Source organism: Tasmannia lanceolata, unplaced genomic scaffold (assembly GCF_043159265.1).
Source record: "Tasmannia lanceolata isolate RefF3 unplaced genomic scaffold, GAP_Taslan_0.1 ptg000003l, whole genome shotgun sequence".
Taxonomy (NCBI): domain Eukaryota; kingdom Viridiplantae; phylum Streptophyta; class Magnoliopsida; order Canellales; family Winteraceae; genus Tasmannia; species Tasmannia lanceolata.
Window position 1 is genome coordinate 22,990,685 of NW_027518680.1, and position 8,099 is coordinate 22,998,783.

General features: G+C 37.2%; 1 pseudogene; it reads right to left on the reverse strand.

Annotated features, from left to right (window-relative positions):
• Positions 1-1,837: 1,837 nt before the first annotated feature.
• Positions 1,838-5,559, reverse strand: LOC143867800 (uncharacterized; annotated as a pseudogene).
• Between the last annotated feature and the right edge of the window lie 2,540 nt (positions 5,560-8,099).

An 8,099-nucleotide genomic window follows, 5' to 3' on the forward strand; every position in this document is an offset into this window, starting at 1 on the left:
CCCAAGGCCGATCCAAACCATTCACTTTATTGGGCCACAATGGTAGTGTTCTCGTATTTGATCTTTTATTTGGAATTTCTTCTCTTTAGCTCCATTTTCCGTGAAAATCCTTAAATAACCCTGAAACTTCAAAAACAAGAAAAACACATCAAATAGCACTACTCTAAAAGTAAAAAGATAATCATTTCCCACCTACAATTCACACATAAATGTGTTCATCAAATTCCCCCATACTTGAGCTTTGCTTGTCCTCAAGGAAACAAAAAGAAAAACTAAAACAAACACAAAAACTAAATAAAAATAAAATCCTAACTCACTTTCGTAGGAATCACGATTGCATTTAGCACGTGCAACAAGCCTTTAAACCCCTAGGTTACCCTAGTGGACGAGTTGTGTCTCGTGAGTGTTTGCAGTGAATAAACACACAAAATTCCAAAACAAACTTTTCTTTCCAAATCTCACTATAGAATAAAGCCAAAAATTTCTAATCCTTTTTCTTTGATAAATTACTCAAAATAGAAGAACAAGAATACCCCCATACTTGAACCTTGCATCCTATCCCAAGTTGGAAAAATTAGAAAAATATTTCAAGTAAGAAATCCTCTTTTGAATTTGTCCTACTCTTCTCCCTTAAATTTGCTTCTAGTGTAATCGTACCATAAAAGAAATTTGATTCGGAAACTTCGTAGAAAATTTGCAAATTTATATGGCCCACCATACTTTTCACTTTTCCCATACTTTCTAAGAATAGAACTCACTTTTTGTAATCATCTACTGCTTTTGGCGTGAATGACATGCAGGGCATGCACCAGACACCCAGGCTACTAAGCAGTGTCCGACTAATCTTTGATTTGCATATGTCATAGACATTGATGCATATGAATTCAAGCTTTATCTTTGATTACGTGCAATGCTTTGATTTATTAAGCTTTCTAATTGACCCATGTATGGAGTTTTCAGTCAGTTGCGCTCAAGCCAGTTGGCTTTAAGGAACTAGGCATAAAAACCCTTCAGACTTAATAGCTTAAGTCAAAAAGGCTACAAATCAAAACTATAATCAAGAAGCAAACTTTCTAAAAATCATTCTTTTTTTTCTTTTTTTTCAACCTTTCTTTCCTTTTTATCCATACCATATAAAAAGCAAGTTTCTATTTCTATTTCTTATTCAAATCCTTTTAAAAGAAAGATTCCAAAAGAAAACAAAACTAAGAAAGGAAAGTATTCTTTCTAATTTTTTAAATTCCAAAATTAAAATATCCACTAACTTTCTTTCTTAAAATAGGAAAACAACTTTCTTTTTAAGAATACCAAGTTCTTTCTAATTTGAAAAATTACCAAAAATAAAACGACAAGAAAATTTCTAACTTTAACTTATAGAAAAGACTAGAAAATGAAAGTTTCTAAAAGCTACCCCCCATACTTGAATTATGCATTGTCCTCAATGCATGCAAAAGTAGAAATAAAAATATGAGGACTAAAAATAGAAAGGAGGGTACATACCATATTTGTTTAGGAATGATTCGAATAAGAAGGTTCATGGAGATCCATGACCTCTTCCATATTCGGCTTTGACAACTCAATAAATGGCTTTAATCTTTGACCATTAACTTTAAAAATCTCACAATTGCTTGGATTTAGAACCTCGACCGCACCATGAGAGAAAACTTTGTTAACCACATATGGTCCATCCCAACGGGATCTTAACTTACCTGGAAAGATATGCAATCTTGAATTGTAGAGAAGCACTTTTTCGCCCTCTTGAAACGATTTTCTTAAAATATGTTTGTCATGAAAAGCTTTTGTCTTCTCTTTATAGATCTTTGCATTCTCGTACGCTTCATTGCGTAACTCCTCCAATTCGGAAAGTTGTAATCGCCTTTGAACACCTGCAGAAGACAAATCAAAGTTTAGTTTCTTAATAGCCCAAAAAGCTTTATGTTCCAATTCAACCGGGAGGTGACAAGCTTTGCCATACACAAGGCGGTAAGGAGACTGACCAAGATCAATCTTCAATGCCGTCCTATGAGCCCACAAGGTATCCACTAATCTAATGGACCAATCCTTGTGGTTTGGATTCACTGTCTTCTCCAAAATTTGCTTAATTTGCCTATTTGAAACCTCTACTTGACCACTCGTTTGAGGATGATAAGGAGTAGCCAACTTATGAGTAATACCATACTTCTTCATAAGAGCTTCAAACGGTCTATTACAAAAGTGCTTACTCCTATTACTAATGATGGCACGAGGTGTAACAAAGCGCGAAAAGATATTTTCTTTAAGAAACTTGACCACCACCTTGTGGTCATTGGATTTGCAAGCAATGGCTTCAATCCATTTAGACACGTAATCTACACCTAACAAAATATACAAGTTTCCAAAAGAGTTGGGAAACGGACCCATAAAATCAATACCCCACACATCGAAGATTTCTACTACTAAGATCGGGTTGAGGGGCATCATATTTTGCTTTGTAACTCTTCCTAACAACTGACAAGATCTGCATGCCTTACAAAAATCAAAAGTATCCCTAAAAATACTTGGCCAATAGAAACCACATTGTAAAACTTTGTGCGCCGTTTTCTTTGCACTAAAGTGGCCACCACAGGCTTGATCATGGCAAAAAGATAGAATCGATTGGTGCTCATGATCGGGCACACATCGTCGGACAATCTGACCCGAACAAGTTTTGAACAAATAGGGATCATCCCAAAAGAAATACTTTACCTGTGAATAAAACCGGTATTTGTCTTGGTTGGACCAATGATCCGGTGTAGCATCTGTAATCAAGTAATTCACAATATCCGCATACCATGGCTCACTAAAAATAGCAAACAATTGCTCATCAGGAAAGTTTTCATTAATTGGACCTTCGTCATTCTTTGCATTAGGGAGTCTAGACAGGTGATCGGCAACCAAGTTTTCCGTACCCTTTTTATCTCTAATCTCCAAATCAAACTCTTGAAAAAGTAAAATCCACCTAATGAGGCGAGCTTTAGCATCCTTCTTTCCAACAAGATACTTGATTGCCGAATGGTCGATATAAATTATCACACGCGATCCAATCAAGTAGGACCGAAACTTCTCTAATGCAACACAACCGCTAGAAATTCTTTCTCGGTAGTGGTGTAGTTGAGTTGTGTATCATTGAGAGTCCTACTTGCATAATAGATTACATGCGGTAATTTATTGAATCTTTGACCCAATACGGCTCCTATTGCAAAGTCGGAAGCATCACACATAATTTCAAACGGTTCGGTCCAATTAGGTGCTCGAATGATGGGAGCAGTAGTTAACTCATTTTTTAAACACTCAGAAGAATCAAAACATTCTTTGGAAAACTCAAATTTTTGATCTTTTGCCAACAAGTTGGTTAGAGGTCTAGCAATTTCAGAAAAATCTTTTATAAAACGCCGGTAAAAGCCCGCATGGCCAAAAAATGATCGAATATCCTTCACAATTTTGGGGGGTGGAAGATGGACAATGAGATCCACCTTGGCTTTATCAACCTTAATTCCCTCTTTTGAAATCACATGACCTAAAACTATGCCCTCTTTTACCATAAAATGACACTTTTCCCAATTGAGGACAAGGTTCTTTTCTGTACTCCTTTCTAAGACCAATTTTAAGTGATGTAAACATTCGGCATAGGTGGAGCCATGAATAGAAAAATCATCCATAAAAACCTCTAAGAAGGTCTCCACCATGTCAGAAAAGATACTCATCATGCATCTTTGGGAAGTTGCTGGTACATTGCATAACCCAAAAGGCATGCGTCTATAAGCAAACATTCGAAAGGGGCATGTGAATGTCATTTTCTCTTGATCTTCAGGAGCTATGGGAATTTGGTTGTAACCGGAATATCCATCAAGAAAGTAATAATACTCATGACCCGCTAACCTCTCTAACATTTAATCAATAAAAGGCAAAAGTGATCCTTCCAAGTAGCGGCATTAAGCTTTCGATAGTCAATACAAACCCGCCACCCTGTTTGAATACGAGTAGGAATAAGTTCATTGGTGGCGGATTGTATAACGGTAACTCCCGACTTCTTAGGCACTACTTGAACGGGACTCACCCATTGGCTATCCGAGATGGGATAAATGATCACATTATCTAACCATTTTAAAATCTCTTTTTGGATGGCTTCCTTCATCACAGGTTAGCCCTTCTTTAATGTTCCCTTGAAGGTTTGGCACCCTCAACGAGATGGATGTGATGTTGCACAATCGAAGGGCTAATTCCTTTTATGTCAGCCATTGTCCAACCTATGGCTTCTTTGTTATCTTTTAGCAATTTAATGAGTTCCTCCTCTTGAGGGGAGGTTAGGTCCGCAGCAATTATTAGAGGCAAAGTACAATTATCACCCAAAAATGCATAACGTAAATGAGAAGGCAAGGGCTTCAACTCCAACTATGGCGCTTCTTCGATTGATGTCTTTGGAAGAGATGTTGCGAGTGGTCCAACAGGCTCCACGTTTTGGATGGCAAAAGCTTGGAAAAGAAATCATCTCCTCCATCACCTCCTAGCTCCTCCAAGTAATTTTGGAAACCTGCATCAAAATCAATTTCAAAATTAGTAAGAATATCATCAGGAAATGAATGCAACATATTGATTTCTTCAAGAAAATTTGGTTGCTTACCCAATCTAAAGACATTAAAATCAACCGATGTGTTTCCAAAAGATAATTTCATTAGGCCATTCCTACAGTTAATTAAAGCGTTGCTAGTAGCAAGGAAAGGCCTACCAAGGATGATAGGAATTTGATCCTTGATATTAACAACGGGTTCTGTGTCCAAAACCATAAAATCCACAGGAAATAAGAAATCCCCTACTTTTACTAGGACATCCTCAACCATAGCTTTTGGTGTTTTAATGGATCTATCCGCCAATTGGAGTGTGACGGTGGTAGGTTTGAGGTCACCTAGTCCTAATTGCTTGAAAACCGAAAATGGTATGAGATTCACACTAGCTCCCAAATCTAATAAGGCATGGTCAATTTGAGTATTTCCAATAGTACATGATTGTGGGACATCCCGGGTCCTTATATTTTGCTACCATTTGATGAGACAAAAAAGAACTAATGTTTGCGGCCAAGAAAGCTTTGTTGGGCACATTCGTTGTTCTCTTTTGTGTACATAGATCTTTCAAAACTTTAGCATATGTGGGGACTTGAGAAATTGCATCAAGCAAAGGAATATTCACATGCACTTGTTTAAAAATATTTAGAATTTTATCAATTTAATCTACCTTTTTATTATTAGCAAGTCTCCTTGGAAAATGAGCTTTAGGAATGAAATCTCGTGCAGGGGGAGAAGTTACCTCTTCTAGACTTACCTGTTTGGGCTCCTCTTCTGAGCCAATGGAGGGAGGTTCTTCACTTACCTCTTTTGAAAGATCTTGAGCATTTTTAGAAGGTTCGGTGCTGACCTCCTCTTTTTGGTATTCTTTTCCACTTCGCAAAGCATAAACCACATTGCATTGATTCGCAGGGTCCTGCTGTGGCAAACTAGATTGCATGGCATTCAACTGATTCACCTGTGGTTGTTGATTCCCATTCATGGCTACATTCCTTGGGTTAGGAATGGGTTGACTCGGCATCTTTTCTTTTTCCCTTTCACTTAGGGCCGTAGCAAGTTGAGAAATTTGCTTTTCTAAGTTGTGTTGGCCCGTCATGAAGGTACTCATTAGAAGCTCTATGTTCTTCTCTAAAGATGAAATTCATGCCAACTCCCATTGTTTTTGAAAACCCGGAGGGGGCTGATTTGAAACATTATTAATCATGGGGTTTTGAAAAGTAGGAGGGGAAGGGGATGGCCTAACAAAAGTGGGAGGGAAGGCGGGCCTAGGTTGGCCGAATTGGCCTTAGCCTTGGAAATTATATGGCCCACTTTGACTCCATGAAAAGTTTGGATGATTTCTCCATCCTGGATTATAAGTGCTAGAATAAGAATTATTAGAATACAAAGCACTTACATTCTCATTAGAATTACCAAATTTAACAAGCGTTGGGCACTCTTCCATGACATGGTTCGTGGCTTGACACCAACTACACATAGGAACACTATGTGCAATTTGATTAACTTGTGAAGGTCCTTTGACAACTATTGCTTCTAGCCTTTTGATTAAGCTATCAAGATGGGCCTCTTTTGCCACGGCACCCTCTATTAGAAATCCCTTACTTGAAGTGGCTCTCTCACCGTCTTGAGTGGATTCCCACTCTCTTGTTTTTTCCGCCAAATCAAGTAAGAAGTTCCATGCCGCGGCCTCATTCGTGAAAGATGTAAAACCGTTAGGACACATGAACTCAAGAAGTTGCTTTGTTTGGTAATCTATGCCCTCATAAACAATTTGGCATAAGTGCCACAAATCTATTCCATGGTGAGGACACTCTTGGAGTAGGTCTTTGAACCTCTCTATAAACTTAGAAAATGACTTTAATGGATTTTGTTTGAATTGTAAAATATCGTTCCTAAGCTTATTAGTTTTATGTAATGGAAAAAAAAATTTTAGGAAAGCGACGGCGAACTCCTCCCAAGTGGTGATGGAGTTCGTTGATAAGCCATAGAGCCATTTTTTGGCTCCATCCTTGAGTGAAAACGTAATAAACCGCAACTTTACCGCATCATCGGTAAGTTATTACAACTTAATCAAAGCACATACATCTTCAAACTCACGCAAAAATAAATAAGCATCCTCCGAAGGGAGGCCATGAAAATGAGGAAGCAAAGAGATAAATTGCGATTTTAGCTCAAAATTATTACCCTGTGCAATCGGCAATCTAATGCAAGAAGGTTGCGCGGTTCGGGCCGGATAGAAGCGATTGCGCAAACTCTTGGGCGGCTCTTGTTCTTCCGCCATGACTACTTGATTTGGATTTGGTGCGATGTCTTCCGCTGTCTCTAACCGGTTTGCTCTTTCTAGTCAATTGGCCGAGTTCCGCACCCAACCTACACTCATAAACACAAGAAAACCAAGTAAGAGAGATGGATAGGCAAAAAACAAAAATTATAACTAAACTTAAAAAAAAAAAAATTCTAATCTAACACTTCGAATAATTAAGATCCTAATGCAACTCTCTTCCCCGGCAGCGGCTCCAAAACCTTGTTTGAGAAATTAAATAACCGCAAGTGCACGGATCGTGTAAATACGGGTCGAACTCAGGGAAGAGAAATCTAGTTGTCAATCTTATCCTTGTACCGATTAGAATACTAGCTATGATATAATGTTGCCTGACAAAATCTTAAGATTTTCGTGGACTTGAACTCGGAGCCAACACTATATATAAGCGTGCATTCTATTCAATCTAAGAATCGAATTCAACTAAGATCTTTGTTTATTTAAAATCCTAATTTAGGCAAAGTGTACCAAAATTCTAATGATCTTTATTAACTACTTATCTAATCTAATTAGAAAACCAAAATTCTAAAGGCCTAAGTTAATTGGAAAATTGCAAAAGTAATTTGGAATAGTGTAAAAACTTTAATTCAATACAAGAGAATACTTAGGGTTAGAATCCACCATGGGTTTGGATAAAATTGATTAATTAAAACAATCATTTGAATTAGGTTGAAAATCCAACTAAACAGTCAATAAATAATAAGATCTAAAAGATGTCATTATTTATGAGTATTTAATCGAATTAACCCTCTAATTTAATTATATAGAATTTATTATTTGTCAATCAACAATCATCCATACGAAAGGGGAAAGCCAATGACATGGATGATTGGGATTTGTACAGAAACAAAACCCTACATAATTTGTTATATAATCTACTTGTTTTAATTACCTCTCTTTCTCCTTCCACATGGCTTCATCTAAACCCTAAGTATAGTGGGTTTAGCTACTCATGGAGAAGAGGAAAGAAACACAGAGAATAGAGAGGGGAATTGGAATTGCCATTAAATAAACAAAGAAAGCTCTACTTTAATTGAATTTGAAACAAAAATACATTGAACTAATTCTTGGAAGAAAGAACAAAAATAAAAGAACACTTAGTCTTTTCGCAATGATTGAATCCTTGGCCGAGAGATACGACGGTGCCGAAACATAAACTTGAAGAAGAATAGTGTTGAACCAAATTTCTAAGTGAAAGAGAT